At 45.8% G+C, this 16,322-nt stretch overlaps 4 non-coding genes across 4 annotated transcripts; 1 reads left to right on the top strand and 3 right to left on the bottom strand.

Annotated features, from left to right (window-relative positions):
- Positions 1–7,706: 7,706 nt before the first annotated feature.
- On the bottom strand, positions 7,707–7,779 carry trnaa-cgc (transfer RNA alanine (anticodon CGC)). The gene has a single exon. It is a non-coding gene; the product is annotated as a tRNA-Ala (tRNA).
- A 3,448-nt stretch (positions 7,780–11,227) lies between these two features.
- Positions 11,228–11,309, bottom strand: trnal-uag (transfer RNA leucine (anticodon UAG)). The gene has a single exon. It is a non-coding gene; the product is annotated as a tRNA-Leu (tRNA).
- Positions 11,310–14,787: 3,478 nt separating this feature from the next.
- Positions 14,788–14,875, bottom strand: trnay-gua (transfer RNA tyrosine (anticodon GUA)). The gene is given in 2 exon segments: positions 14,788–14,823; positions 14,839–14,875. It is a non-coding gene; the product is annotated as a tRNA-Tyr (tRNA).
- Positions 14,876–16,250: 1,375 nt separating this feature from the next.
- trnam-cau (transfer RNA methionine (anticodon CAU)) lies at positions 16,251–16,322 on the top strand. Its single transcript has one exon. It is a non-coding gene; the product is annotated as a tRNA-Met (tRNA).

The following is a 16,322-nucleotide window of genomic DNA, read 5'->3' as shown; positions in this document are numbered from 1 at the left end:
TCTTCTGTACACAGAAGGGGATGGGGGTGGGGAACAAGCCGCCCAGCCCTGTGGTTGAAGCCGATACCCCGGCTTCTCTCCAGACACAGCTGGGTGAGCTCCTCCAGTCAGTACAGGGGGCTCTACTGTACACAGAGGGTGGCGGGGGTGTGGAACAACTCCTTTGTTCGGGGCCTTGGGGCATTCTTGTTGTGAAAGGCGCTATATAAAAAAAACTGAATTGAAATTGAATCTTACAGGTTTGGGTTTTTCAGAGATCTTGTCAGAGATCTTGTCTGACGTGCCCGTTTCAAAAACGTAACGACACTCCTCACGTCCGAGCGCCGCCGGTCTGTGACGTAACGTATCCTTACACAACCATGACGGTTTCATCATGGACAGCACGAAAGCCCGAAAAGTGGTTGACGTTTTAATTTGGCAACGCCACGATGGATCCCAGTTTTTTTTTTTATTTTGGAGGCCAAAAAGGACAAAAAAGGAAACGTCCGGAGTGGATCGATGGTCATCTCTGCGGTTGTTCTGATGTTCTGAAAAAACAAAACAAAAAAAAAAACGGCTCGCTTGCCCGGTCGTGTAGTGTTTCCACACCCCACGCAAATCAACTTCTCTTCGCCCCCGGGGGCTCGTCGCCCGCAGCACCCCTCTCACGTGATAGGGGCTTCCCCCGGCTGTGACGTACTTACCCTACCCCCTTCCGCCAACGTCATACCGAAGGTCGCGCTTCGGGCCGCGGCGATGTTGACGGACTGTCTTGTAGCGTGAGAAGGGTTTAAATTTCGACTTAAGGAGTTGGCCATCGTTATATTTCGCGAGGTATCATACGGGGGGAAAAAGAACATTTATATTTATCAACCTACTAGTAATACTGGGTGGATGTCACGTTCCCCAAAGTTCAGTGCCTCTCTCTAATAAAGTAGAAACGTGACATTGAACTCCGTTCGAAACAGGAGAAATCACCAGGACACGATACAACTGACGTCCGGAAAAGAAAAAAAGAACTCCTATTCCCATTTGTAATGACCCCGTAGTGTTTTTCCCGGTGTGCGCTCATCTTTCGGAGACCCGTTTCTCTCTGGTGTTTTGCTGTTGGAATAAATGCCGAGGTGACCCTTCTGTGTGGAGTCTGCGTGTTCTCTCCAGCGGGTCGTTTCCTACACCGCAGGGGCTGATCGAACCGGGGTCTCCCAATCGTCACAGAAGTGTGTGTCATTTTGGGTGGTGGTGGGGGGGTGCATCGGGGATACTGCGCCCCGAGGGGATAACCTCTCACCTTACTCCGGACGAAGGGAGAAGACCTGTACCTTCACGAGTCCGGGTTGTGAAAACTTCTTCTGGCAGTTCAAAACGTTTCGAAGAGACTACAGCGCTACCCTGTTTTCCATTTCTATCGTGTATTATTATACAGTCATAAGTATCTGTACTGATCACAGATCCCCCTCTCACTACCAGGACTGAAGCCCAGTGCAGCACGAATAATAATAATAATAATTAATCCGTCCGGACTCTCCACTCAGAGCTCTTCCCAGGTCAGGGGGATCCCCTCCAGCCCCCCCAGTGTGCAGCCCCCACGTGGATGATGCTCCAGTCCGCTCAGCACACAGCAGCTCTCAGTGGGGAGGAGAGCAGAGGGATGGAGCCAGTTCAGAGAGGGGGGGTGATAAGGAGGCCATGATGGGTCAAGACCAGGGGGGGAATCAGGCCAGGACACTGGGGTAACACCCCTACTCCTCTCCAGAAACACCCCGGGATTGTTAATGAGCACAGAGAATCAGGACCTCGGTTTGACGTCTTATCCGAAGGACGGCGCCTGTTTACAGTCCAGTGTCCCCCGTCACTATACTGGGGCATCAGGACCCACACAGACCGCAGGGTGAAAGCGCCCCCTGCTGGCCCCACTCACACCTCTCCCAGCAGCAACCTCAGTTTTTCCCAGGAGTCTCCCCTCCAGGTACTGACCAGGCTTCTACCTGCTGGGCTCCAGTGGGGAGGGGGCTGCTAGCTGGGAGCTGCAGGGTGAGATGGCTGCTGGGCAAACGATGGCTAAAGAGCTTCCTAGGACACCCTGGAGTTCGTGGTCAACTTCCTTCTCTTCAGACGGAGGTGGCTTGAAATCTGTCTCGTTTCAAGGAGTATTGGACACGATGCCCCCCCTGCTTTAGCCCCGCTAACTGGTGGCACGCCGACAACGAGGGCTCTCGGCCTCAATCCATCAACCACAAACTCTCCGGGATGAAAGAGAAAGACAGACTCTGTTCGTTCGTTTCGGGGGGGGAGGGAAAAAACCAAAAGCTTTTTTTAAAAAACATTTTAATGATGCTTAACAAAAGAACAAAAATTACAATACAGATTAATGTCAAGGGACACACCCCCCCCCCCCATCTTACGATCATCACAGGACCTTAAAATAATACTTAATAATACAAGGTCATGCAGACGATCTGAGGACTCAGGTGGAGATAATGTGAAAGTTTTCCACAGTCCAGTCTGGGGTCCCTCAGCTTCAGTCCAGACTGGGGTCTGGGGTCCCTCAGCTTCAGTCCAGACTGGGGTCCCTCAGCTTCAGTCCAGACTGGGATCTGGGGTCCCTCAGCTCCGGTCCAGTCCAGTCTGGGGCCCCTCAGCTCTGGTCCAGTCCAGTATGGGGCCCCTCAGCTCCAGTGCAGTCCAGTCCAGTCTGGTGTCCCTCAGCTCCAGTGCAGCCCAGTCTGGGGTCCCTCAGCTTCGGTCCAGCACAGTCTGGGGTCCCTCAGCTTCGGTCCAGCACAGACTGGGGTCCCTCAGCTTCGGTCCAGCACAGTCTGGGGTCCCTCAGCTTCAGTCCAGACTGGTGTCCCTCAGCTTCGGCCCAGCACAGACTGGGGTCCCTCAGCTTCGGTCCAGACTGGGGTCCCTCAGCTCCAGTGCAGTCCAGACTGGGGTCCCTCAGCTTCGGTCCAGCACAGACTGGGGTCTCTCAGCTTCGGTCCAGACTGGGGTCCCTCAGCTTCAGTCCAGCACAGTCTGGGGTCCCTTAGCTTTGGTCCAGTCCAGTCTGGGGTCCCTCAGCTTCGGTCCAGCACAGCCTGGGGCCCCTCAGCTCCAGTCCAGTCCAGTCTGGGGCCCCTCAGCTTTGGTCCAGCACAGTCTGGAGTCCCTCAGCTTCGGTCCAGCACAGACTGGGGTCCCTCAGCTTTGGCCCAGCACAGACTGGGGTCCCTCAGCTTCGGTCCAGCACAGACTGGGGTCCCTCAGCTCCAGTCCAGTCCAGTCTGGTGTCTCTCAGCTCCGGTCCAGTGCAGTCTGGGGTCCCTCAGCTTCGGTCCAGCACAGTCTGGGGTCCCTTGGCTCCAGTCCAGTCCAGTTTGGTGTCCCTCAGCTCCAGTCCAGTCCAGTCCAGTCCAGTCCTTGGTGGGGAAGGCGACTCCGATCTTAGCTGGCACAGAACCAGGAAAGGAACCTGGAAAGAATATTGTTATTGCAGGTGTGAGGGACACAGACACGGACATCACCATGACATCAAACAGCAAGAGGAGACTCCTTCTTGAATCACAGACACGACCGGGCGGCGTCCCCCTGTCTGCTCACCTGCACCTCCTCTTCTTCTTCTTGTTCTTCCCGGCAGCCTGCTCCTCCTCTCCCTCGCTCTTCCTCTCCTGACACACGGTCTCCGCCGCCTCCATCGGCTCGTCCTTATCATCTGTCTCCACCGACATGCAGCTCAGGGACTTTAAAAAGACGCACCAGCACTTCTGAAGCAGAGACAGGAGAGTCACGTTAAGAGTCGGACTGGACACTCCAGGACATGAACACTGCACTGAGAGAGAGAGGGGTTCATACACACACACTGACTGGACACTCCAGTACATGAACACTGCACTGAGAGAGAGAGGGGTTCATACACACACACTGACTGGACACTGGACAGGAGTAAAGAGAGAATCAGAGCATTACCCACTTTCTTTTTCTTCTGTCTCACAGGAGGTGGTGATTGGACCTCCTCCAGCTGGAGTCCGAGTAGGGAGAGAGGGGGCAGGAGAGGGACAGCACAGGGAGAGAAAGAGAGAGACAGGTGAGTCAAGTGTCCCAAGAGTACAGAGACTCTGCTGAGATCACACTCGCAGTGAGTGAGCCTGGGTGTAGCCCACTAATACTGACCCACTGTACACCATAGGACAGAGAAGAGGAGGAGAGAGACACACTGACTGGACACCACAGCACAGAGAGGAGGAGGAGAGAGACAGTGACAGACAGGGCTGACAAGACAGACAAGATGGCGAAACTCCACCACAGACAGGACAGGAGGCAGGGTGGGACCAGCACTGACCTTCTTCCTCTCTCCTGCCGGAGGAGCTGTCTCCACCTCCTCTTCCTCCTGCAAGTCAAGAGACAGGCTGAGAGAGAGACGGGCTGGTGGGACATCGGCGAACAGAGCTGAAGGCAGAGAGCCGGGGAGACAGGCCCAGCTGGGACAACGCAGGACAGACAGAGAGACAGACAGAAAGGAAGGAGAGAGAGACACAAAGATGAAGGCACAGAAAGACAGCAGGCAAAGAGAAAGATTGAGATTGAGGGACAAACAAACCGAGAGAGAGAGCGGAAGGAGAGAGAGAGAGGAAGGAGAGAGAAGGACAGACAGACTGACAGACGGGGCTGAAAGAGAGAGAGACAGAGAGGCAGGGACAGACAGACAGCAGGACAAGAGAGAGACAGAGATCGAGGGACAATAATTTGGTTTCGAAATTTATTCTGAAAATATACAATCATTCACTCCTGAAAAATATCGAGTTCAAATTATACATTATGTACAATATTGTAATCAACATATGGCTAATCATCAAAAATAAAAAAAAACTGTACTGGGGGACACAGCTGGCTGTGCTGTTCTGGACAGAACACACTGAGGTCCAGTTTCCACCTCCTGCAGGATCAAACAGCACCTCCACTGGCTCTCCAGTGAACAGAGGGACAGACAGAGAGGCTTCAGGCTGCAGGGTGACATTGTCTCTGTGAGCTGAAAGACAATCAGGACAGAGGATGATATAAGAACACACTCTGTCAAGAATATAGAGCCCTCTAGTGATCCTACTGTAGACCTGCTCACCACCCACAGTGACGATCACAGTGCTGATACTGCTTCCATTAAGGTCCCTCACTGTGTAGTTGCCCTGATCAGCTGGAGTGAGGGAGCGGAGTGTCAGAGAGCTGTTCTGCACTGACACTCACTGTTCGTACCTGGGGCCAGGGAGCCCTGCGCTGCTCAGTAAGACTATACGATTCCGGACAGATCGTGCAGGATCAAACAGCACCTCCACTGGACCAGCAGTGTGGAGGGGGGAGACAGAGAGGCACCAGGCTGCAGGCTGTGGACTTCTGAGTGAGCTGAAAAGGGACAGGTAGAAACATGTTGAATATTTAGTTTTACAACAATACCTTGAGTTTGGACTGCGATCAGCTTCATTTTGTATTTCAGCTGTGAAAATGCAATTTCAAAAATGCACGCCACAGTCATGTTAGGTTCAAGTTACAGTTGCATCACAACTCAATACATTTGCAATTCACTTCTGAGATAATTGTTCCTGGTGTTTGTGTTGTGTATGCCTTGCAATGGAGGGGTGAGAAATAATGGACTTATTACATTATAATGAATAATAATTGCTTACACTTATATAGTGCTTTTCTGGACACTCCACTCAAAGCGCTTTGCAGGACATGGGGACTCCCCTCCACCACCACAAATGTGCAGCATCCACCTGGATGATGGGACGGCAGCCATAGTGCACCAGAACGCTCCCCACACACCAGCTATGAGTGGGGAGGAGAGCAGAGTAATGAAGCCAATTCATAAATGGGGGTTATTAGGAGGCCATGATTGGTAAGGGTCAATGGGAAATTTGGCCAGGACACTGGGGTAAAACCCCTACTCTTTTCGAGAAACACCCCGGGATTTTTAATGACCACAGAGAGTCAGGACCTCGGTTTTACGTCTCATCTGAAGGACGGCACCTGTTTACAGTTTTTCCAGTGTCCCCGTCACTATACTGGGGCATTAGGACCCACATGGGCCACAGGGTGAGAGTTCCCCCTGCTGGCCCCACTAACACCTCTTCCAGCAGCAACCTTAGTTATTATTGTGAAGAATGAAAGAATATTAGGAACATGAAAAGGTTGAATGTTTTAAATGCGTTTTTTTACTGAAACATCCGCTACAGAGATGCGCACACACGTCATTACAAACGCACACCTGCACAGAGACGTCCTCAAGCGCCTTGTTCACAATTATGGGCTCCAATAGGAACAAAAAACGCCAGCCTGACAACTCGAGCATTCAAACCAAGAACCCAACACGTACTTATGTTGGCAGCCTGTGCAGAAAAGCAGAAAGAACCACAAGCCTTCTCTATTGGGAGGAAAAACACACACTCCCTCTCTCACACTCCTGATTTCCTTAAATAGCTCATTCTTCATCTCTGGCTCCTACATACAGTATAGCAGCGCTCAGTCTGCTTTGAATAAGCCATAAATCTAAGATTTGTTTTATCTGTTCCTCTTGTCTAGGCCTAGAGCTGCTTTTCATAAAAGAGCTGTTTGCATAAATAGCTAGGGTTACAGCTGAAGACACCAGCTTCATCCCCCAGTGTGTTATACGTCGGGAGCAAGAGAAGAGGGCCAGGCCGTGCCTTTTCATAGATTTTTCTTCTGAAAAGTCAGTTTCTCAGAGGCAGATTTAGCCCCTCATGCATTGTAGAGAGATAGACACGCCCGCGCGCGAACAGTTAGAGCTGCACCCTCACACAGAGTCAGACCCGCACAGACACATCCTCTTGTTTAAACAAATACACAAACCTGACGGCGCTCACAATGATCCAGACACACACACACACACACACACACACACACACACACACACACACACACACACACGACATCAGTAGTCACTCTTGCACACTGGACCCCAGCTCAGTCCTCACCTCCAGCTCCTGCAAACCGCTTCGAACAAACTGCATTAAGAAAATTAGGTTGCGTTCCGGTAGCAGGCCATCCTGGGCACCAGTGTGAGTTACACACTCATTTGTAAAAGCCCTTCCGCATCGCCGGGCATGCTTCACAGTGCTGGACCTGGGGTGTGGGTGCTGTCTGTGTGGAGTTTGCATGTTCTCTCCCTGGTCTGTGGGGGTTTCCTCCAGGTGCTCCAGTTTCCCACAGTCCAGGGACAGGCTGCCACTTTCACTGGGCAGTGCACCGTCACCGTGGCAGCATGGTGGGTCGGATCTGATTTCAGTCTTTATTTCCTTTTTTAGAGATCCTGTAACCAGGACCTGTTCACTGCCATGACGGACATAAGGAACAATAAAGCCGAAGTCTTGTTTCCCACAAGAAACAACAAAACCGAAGTATTGTTCGATGTGCCGGTACAAACTTTTAGGTTATATAGTCCTTCCTTGCTGCTTCAGACGTCATTCGGTGTTATGGTAAGGGGGGGGTCGTGGTATTTGGCCAGTTAAGAGACCCTGGCCAAATGGTCAGTTTAAGATTATGCCCCCTCGCATCTGGAATCCTTATCAGTTAACCCCCTTTCCTGCCATAAACCCCTGTTGCTTATAAGTCTAATTTTCAGGCAGAACTGACTTAAGTTAACCCTATTTACATCTTGTCTCTTACTTCAGCCCTCTTCCATTTGCTAGTTAAAAGTTGTACAACCCATTTGTATGCGACAAAAGAAGCCAGTCTGTTTCCGCCCGGTTTCGAACCGAGGGCCTTTCGCATGCGAGGCGAACATGATAACCACTACACTACGGAAACAGTGGTAAGATGTGCCCAGCGGCCCAGTGCTGAGCTTCGCCAATGCGTTTCAGCTGCTTCCAGTGCCTTTATTGGAGTGCGCTGATGGACCGTGCTCTCTCTCCAGAGACCAGCACGCCTGTCATGGACGGAGCAGGAAAGGCGGTGCCACATTCTACAGCCCTCTCCACGCAATCGGGCTACTGAAGTGGAGAAAATCGCCTCTCCAGAAAGTGCAAATATCATAGAGGTAGAGGTAGGGAGAGAGGAGGAGTACAAATTCAAGCAGAGGCCTGAGTGGAGCACTGTCGTATGGCCCTGACATCAATCCCTCAACTCTCTGCATAAAGCAGTGTCTTATGGCCATAACATCCCACCCCCACCACTCTCAATGGAAAGCACTGTCGTATAACCATGACATCCCACCCCCACCACTCTCTGCATAAAGAAGTGTCGTATGGCCCTGACGCCCACCCCTCCACTCTCTGCGTTAAGCTGTGTTGTCAGGCCCTGACATCCCACCTCCGCCACTCTCTGCGTAAAGCAGTATCTTCAGGCCCTGACATCCCACCCCCGCCACTCTCTGTATAAAGCAGTGTCATATGGCCCTGACATCCCACCCCCACCACTCTCTGTGTAAAGAAGTGTCGTATGGCCCTGACACCACCCCTCCACTCTCTGCGTTAAGCTGTGTTTTCAGGCCCTGACATCCCACCTCCTCCATTCTCTGTGTAAAGCAGTGTCATATGGCCCTGACATCCCACCCCCACCACTCTCTGCGGAAAGCACTGTCATATAGCCCTGACACCCACCCCTCCACTCTTTGAATAAAGCAGTGTCGTCAAGCCCTGACATCCCACCCCCGCCATTCTCTACGTAAAGAAGTGTCATATGGCCCTGACACCCACCCATCCACTCTCTGCGTTAAGCTGTGTTGTCAGGCCCTGACATCCCACCTCCGCCACTCTCTGTGTAAAGCACTGTCGTATGGCCCTGACATCACACCCCCACCACTCTCTGCGTGAAGCACAGTCATATAGCCCTGACGACCACCCCTCCATTCTTTGCATAAAGCAGTGACGTCAAGCCCTGACATCCCACCTCCGCCACTCTCTACGTTAACCCCTGTTAACTCGCTTGCTGAATGATCTCTCAAGAAATCCCTGGTGAGATTCAACAGGTGTTTTCTTCAACAGCCACTAAAAGTCTGATGACCTTCTCTGGATTTCCTGAATATGATGTAAAATTAGTTCAAATCATTTGGTAGTTAACAGAACAAAATGCTTTGGAGGTACATTTAAAACAGCAGAGCAACACTGTAGCACTTCGTGTGTGACTGAGTTTAATTGTGTAAACCTGTCTCTCTATGAACACGAGCAAAGAGTTCTCACTCAACAGAAGATTGCGATGTGAGCACAATAATGTAAGACATCTGGTGATGCCAGGGATTGAACTCGGAACTTCATACATGAAAACCATTGAACTACATCCCCTATGGCACAGATGGTGGAACTGACTTAAAGATGTGCATATGTTCACTGACCACAATCCACCCTTCATGAATAATTGAAATGAATAATTTATTTTTATATCCAGTCACATGGGCGACGGTGGTTGATTCTTCAATGGGGGAGAGCGTTTTTCTACCTCCTTACTCGACTGTCTTTCAATTATGTTTTCCTTGAAATCTTTTTGCATCTTTTAAGTGCTTGCGATTAAATTACGCATAGAAAAACAGCAGTACAGTTGATGTTCATGGACCGATGCACACAACTCCAGTGATAAAGCCCTGTCTGTAAATATTGTAGAAGAACGTTAAAGGGCGAAACAACGCTCCAACCACGGGAATGGTAACAAGAAGGATCGTGTTCTTATTTAATATGTGCTTTTGAATTGCCTTGTCAATACACACAGGCTTTAGAGATGGACAAATAATTTACAGTGGTGTTTGTAAACAAAGATGGAACATGTTTTTTTCTATACCAGGAAGAAAGGAGCAGACTCTTAAACTTTAAGAGACAGAAACAATACCTCATCACAGCTAACACTAATTAAAACAACATCACAACAGAAGAGTGAAGCCTTGGGTGAATCAAATTAGTTTTCATTGGTCGTCTGTGTCTTCATAACTGTAGGTGAGAGAGAGGATTGCGAAAATGTGCGGGTGCTTCTTAGAAGTGTGTTGGTAGTACAGGTGACTTCCAAATAATTGAGCCGGGTTTTAATCCCGGCCAGTGCATCCCCAAACCTTTTCAAGATAATCATTTATCCGGTAGCACATCTCCTGAAACTAACATTCGAGGTAGGAAGCGTGCTCTTAAACACCAAAACACTCAAAAAGGAAGAAGCAGATCTCTGTACACAAGACAGTAGTGCGATATTAGAATTTCTGAGTTCTTGATGGATTCAGGCTCCTTCTCAGAGGTCCTTGCTCGCCAAATAACTTTACATCTGAGGAAGAGCACCACGGAAAAAAAACCCAACTCAACAAGCGAGCGTGTTGGTTGCTCTTGCTCTTAATGCAAGGAGCTGTTTTTTTTCCTTGCAATAATCATTATTAACCAAAAACAGCAGCACAGGTAAGTCGCATTTGTGATTATGTCACTTCTCTGCTTCAGCAAGGTCAATAAAAGACTCTGAAAGTAGTAAAGCAAAACTGAACTCAAAATCATATTAGGAATTCTGAGCGATATCTCCATACAGGTAATCCAATAAGAACGTTTAAATATTTGAATATAATCTCTCTATATATTTCGCTGCTTTTTACCCGGAGTAAAACTATTGGATTGAAGGAATGGTAACCGCTGGGTTAAAATGTATAGTTGTTATTTGGAGAAATCTGTAAACTCGTGATCTTATATGTTTTAAAAGACAGCACAGGGAAAAACGACAGTGCTGATTATTTTCCAGAGACGGAGCACTGATGACCTCTCCGAGCTGATTGATAAAGCCCACCCAGTGGATACTCTAGCAGAACGTCAAAGAACATTCACCTTTGTATCCAAAGAAACGACAGGAACAACATCAGGAAGCACAATCAATTCCCCTTTTAAATCTTTCCTGTAAGGTATGCTATGTGAATCCATGAAGTTAATCCTCTGATCTCTTTTGATCACGAACAAAGTATTTCTGATGGAGCGCTATGTTCAAAGATTTAATAAGCTTTACCCCTGCCAACGATTCGGCGTGAAGAATTAAAAGTTTCACAGACAAAAGCAGCTCACCACCACAGCCAATATTAAATGTACTTGCCGGTACACTATCATGTGCACTGCCTCAAAAGTGATCTCGGCAGATGTTGTTCGCTACATAAAGCTGAACGTGCCAAAGAGAATTTCTATTGAGAAAAAATATTTTTTCTGCCTTGATGTTAAGCCTGTCTTTTAGAAAGTCTATCTCTAAACACCTCCCGCAGCCTAACAAAAAGCGCTTTTACTGATTGTATTGCAGGTCTTAAAACATTAATATTTGGCAGCAGTGGGATTCAAACCCACGCCCCCAGAGAGACTGGAGCCTAAATCCAGTACCTTAGACCACTCAGCCACGCTACCTTCCTCCATACCCATCTTCACATTGCTGGCTTGGACTAGGGGGGGCTTCAGCTCTTGTCGTCAGATCTAATGATATCATGACATGTGGAAGTGACTGCACCTTCATCTTCCGAGATGCTTTCAATAACACAAACGCTACTTTCACTGGCACAAACACAGCAATAATGAAGGTGGTGGGATTCATCCTTTGTGCTGTTTGTAGGGGTGTAACTCTACGGTGATCTGCTGACTTGAAGAGCAAAAATCAAAATCCTCTGCTATTACTGTTGCTTTTTTCATAGTTTCTTCAAATCCTTCATTTGAATGTAGATTTTGAAGGATATTGATGATAATACCACATAAATTGTGGTTTTCTTGTGATCGCCAATTTTATTCAAATAACAGCCTTTTTTACAGTTCCTTGCCCCCTTCGCATCCTCAGCTAACATATTTTAAAATTACAATAGCTTATACAGCATGCATGTTTACATTTATATTAAAATTAAAGTAAATATACAAGAATACATACAGTGCTAACCCAATAATTCTTGTCAGGTTCTGCAACAAATCTGAGTTGTTATTTTAACATGTTTCAGCTGAGGGTGCAACAGGAGTATAAATGAATTTTCCCGCCAGCCATTCAAAGACCAAATTCCATGAGTGAACATTATTTTCTCAGATGTTGCCGGCATTGGACTTTGCCGGTGGTATTGAATTATGTCCACAACTGTTGTAGTAGTTCCTTCTTGAAATTCGACACGTGCAAAGCACTCGTAATATCATAGGTGTTAAAGTTCGCTGAGTCTATTCGAGTCATGGTGTGTATCCCTGCCTATCATTGGGAGACGGGTAACTTTTTTACACTCAGATTCCAATCTTCAATGCTTTGTGTGAGAGCTTACATAACTTACATAACTTTCATTTTCTCACAATTTCTGACGATTGTTCCAAAGGGGCACCCTGTCAATTCCGAATACTTTTCAAAAATCTGCCTGCATGTTTGATTATTGTCATTTCACATAGAAAAAGTTCAATATTGATCATAACTAAAGAAAATAATGATCACGAACAAAAAAGGGATAAAGATGCAAGTCGATCTTGAATCAGAGCTGGGTGAAATGGGCTTCTGTTCTGATATGGTTGTATGAGAAACAGGAGGAATCGCCAATCTCCTATAGAACATGAGTTGAATCAGGAGTGAGACATTTAGTATACTCGTGCATATGTCAACGTCTGACCTACATCGTAAAACTAACATTAAGTTGTCAGAGACATTCATTTATATACAAACAAGAGACAGACCAAGTAATAATTCTACATTAGTTCAGGTGGGTAAACCTGAACTAACTAACTAATAAACCTTTTAATAATTCTACATTAACGTGTCCTACATTGATCAGACTAATTGACATGGTCTGATTCAGAGCCTGTGCAGTTTGTGCTAATTACAACAAGGACAGTTCTGATCCCTCATCACCGAACTGAACACAAGTTCAGCTGTTCTCCAGTTTTGTTACGCATGGTTTTTCATTGCAATTGAGTTCAGAGCTGGAGCTGATCTCCAGACAGTACAGTGTTTTGGGTAAGTTGTCGAAATTCGCATGAGGCTGCAGACAACTTACCCAAAGTGTTTTCTATAGCTTTCAGGTGGAGTTCATTTATATAAAACAACGTAAGTGGTATAAACGCAACAAGCCAGACGGCAGTCCAACTTATAATTTTCTGACGCGAGGCCTGACGCGTTATTCATTATGCCACTGACCCTGCTATTGTAGTGCTAAAAAACACGTTTTCTACATTTATGTCTGTTCACTCTAAAAACTCTAAAAAGGACAAAGGGTTTGTGTGTCCCGCTAAAATTCCGCTTCATTTCGAATGCAAATAAAAACCGTTTTGTTCCAAGAAATCATAGATTTGTCACATCCTTCATACTATACTTCTCTCTTGTATTAGTAAAGCATTTTGATTTAAACTGAACAATATATGAAAGGTTTCATCTATACACTTACACATAATAAGTATACGAATAAATACTCGGAAGAAGCGGCAGCTCAGGTATTAGAGAGATTTAAAATCGGATCGGAGGATTTAGAGTCCAGACTGCAAACCAACAGCTTACACAGGTCTTTTATAGAACCCTTTTGATTTCCTCTACTTTGTCCCTGTGATGTCATTGTCCTGCTCGCAGCCGAGCCCGACACACGTCTGGTTTCTGTCGCTTGACGCACACCCTGCGGTCCATGCGGGTCCTAATACCCCAGTACAATGAAGGGGACACTAAACTGTAAACAGGTGCCGTCCTTCGGCTGAGACGTAAAACCGAGGTCCTGACTCTCTGTGATCATTCAGGAGAATGGTGGTGGTGGAGGGGAGTCCCCATTACCTGTAAAGCGCATTGAGTGGAGTATCCAGAACAGCGCTATATAAGTGTGCGTAATAATAATAATAATTATTATTATTATAATTGTAATGTAAAATGCAAAAAAAAAAATATCAAACTTTGATTCAAAATAGATTAATGTAAAAACTGATAAAGCTAATGCTTTTTTCAGGGCTATAGCTGTAGCTGCGAGAAGGTTAAAAGCGCACAAGTGATCTGTCTTTCGTCAAAGTAATTGCCGGAGCAGTAAGACGCAGAGCACCATCCAGCAGCTGTAGACGATGTTCGGGGAAGAGCTAATTCTGTTTTTAGCACAGGGAGTGAGAATGAGCTCAGTCCGGCTCCGAGCAGAATCCATCCTGGTTTGGTTACAGTGCGCCTGAGGATCTTTGGATCGCAACGTAAAAAAAAACAATTGCTCACATCGTGTGACTTCCACGACAGGAAGGAAAGATATCACTTAAAAAAATCAGAACTGAAGATTTGGATCCTGGGCCTCAATTTGATCAAATTATTAAAATAATAATTATTAAAATATCAAATTGTGTTTCTGCAACATTTCGTGCACAGTACGCCATTTTTATCTAAAAATAAAACAACAGTCACAACGAGAGCTTATACGCAGTCTGGGGTATATTCCCCTTTTATATTTTTGCCACTTTATATCGAACCTGTTATACTCCCAGAAGTGCACAGTAGCTTGTACAAATGTACAATTCACCACTGGTATAAACAGATGTGTGCCCTGTTTGCCTTTGTAAGCATTTGTTTAAAAAATAAGTTCACAATACGATAAAAACACAGAAAGCACAAACTTCATAATACAACGATACAAAATCAATACCAAATCATTATGCCAATTAAGTACCTATCCTTTGAAAACAGAGAACACCTTTATATCTACAAAAAACTTGACATTTGTATGTAGTTTTGAATTACAAAGCAGACAGAGTAGTCCCTTAATTCAAAGATCGGATCTTGGCCAAAACAAGACAATCAGACGTGGGCTGAATTCGGAACAGGAACCTCTACTTCGTCGTTTATTGAACTTTTGATAAATGTCTGAATGAAACAGATTCGCTTTTTTAACTCTTTGATTAAAGTACACAAAAAGCACCTTCCTTCGAGCCGGAATCGAACCAGCGACCTTAGGATTCCCTACTGACTCCACTACAGTCCTCCGCTCTGCCAACTGAGCTATCGAAGGGATGTCAAGCAATGCCCCCTAGCACATACTGCCCAATGTAGTGAAATGTTCCGGGTGATTTAAATCCCACTTCGACATCAAGTTTCCAACTCGTTTCCTTAGTCTTGTTTACCTTGAATTTAAGCCACGAACCAGGATTCTACTGTATAAACTTCCAGGGATATTACAAAATGTTTGATGGGGCATCAATCATTCCAGGCGGAAATTGACTCCTTTTTTTTCTCGAGGGATCATATTAAACATGTCATTAGTATCGAGAGGAGGATCACCATGAGACACAAAACAAATAGTTTCTTTCTGTCTTTATTAGAAAGTAGCGTTTGTGCTACATTAATAATATTTTCGTGGAAATAAAGAAGTTTCGAAATGTGGTTTTGAGTTAAATATTAGCGTGTTCATGTAATTAGTTTGTGTTTGCATTACTATATATATATATTGCCATGTTACTAGAATTTGTAACTGAAGTTTACTAGTTGTGTTTTTTATGATGGTTAGACATTTGTTGATTACAATATTGTATATAATGTATAATTTGAACTACATATTTTTCAGGTGTGAATAGTTGTATATTTTAAGAATAAATTTCTAAAATAAATCATTGGCTTTATTTACTAGTTTCTACACCTATAAAAATCTTTCTTTGATGTATAATAGACCTTTAACTATATATGTATAGTAGTCTTCTAAATTTATCCGTATAATAGAACTACAACCATTTATGTATAATAAACATATAATCAATTTCATTCTAGACCAGTTACGGAGCACAGTTACACGTCTGGTATGCGTTCAATAGTCGTATATTCTACATCTTTTGCCCACTGGGATGTGCCGATTTTAACTTGGCAAACCAAGATACACATTTTCTAATGAAACCTTAATTAAAAGACAGTTTGTTTCTCGAAAGCGTGTTATGTAAAAAAAGAGAAAAACGAAAATATATGGATGGTAATCTTTCAAAGCTGAAGATTTTACTTTTGAAAAATTGACATTTTATGTACTGTATGCAGATGCATTCGCTGGTTTTAGAACTTTGCTGTACTTCCTGAATCATTTTCAGTATTATAAAGTGGGTGTAGATTTTTCTTTCAGGTTAGGACGCGAGTGTGTACATGTGTTTGATTTTCGTTTCACTGATTCTCATTGAAGATTTGGGAATTAACGACGAAAGAATCAGTTGCCTCGGAAAGCAGAAGGTTTGGTTCTCAACGATATTGAAGACACGCCCATGTAGAGCAGCGGGTGATGATTTGTGCTATAAAAGACCAAGTGCTCAAAGTGACGTCTGCGTTTACCGTTTAGACTTTTCATCTCGGGCGCACTTTTAGAAAGCAAAGATAGAGCAGTTGTGTTGAATCACATTATAGCAGCTGTCAGCAGAGTGGCGCAGCGGAAGCGTGCTGGGCCCATAACCCAGAGGTCGATGGATCGAAACCATCCTCTGCTA

Source organism: Lepisosteus platostomus, chromosome 5 (assembly GCF_059453375.1).
Source record: "Lepisosteus platostomus isolate fLepPlt1 chromosome 5, fLepPlt1.hap1, whole genome shotgun sequence".
Classification (NCBI taxonomy): Eukaryota; Metazoa; Chordata; class Actinopteri; order Semionotiformes; family Lepisosteidae; genus Lepisosteus; species Lepisosteus platostomus.
The sequence above is the reverse complement of the archived record's forward strand: the minus strand, read 5'-3'. Positions and strand labels throughout refer to the sequence as shown.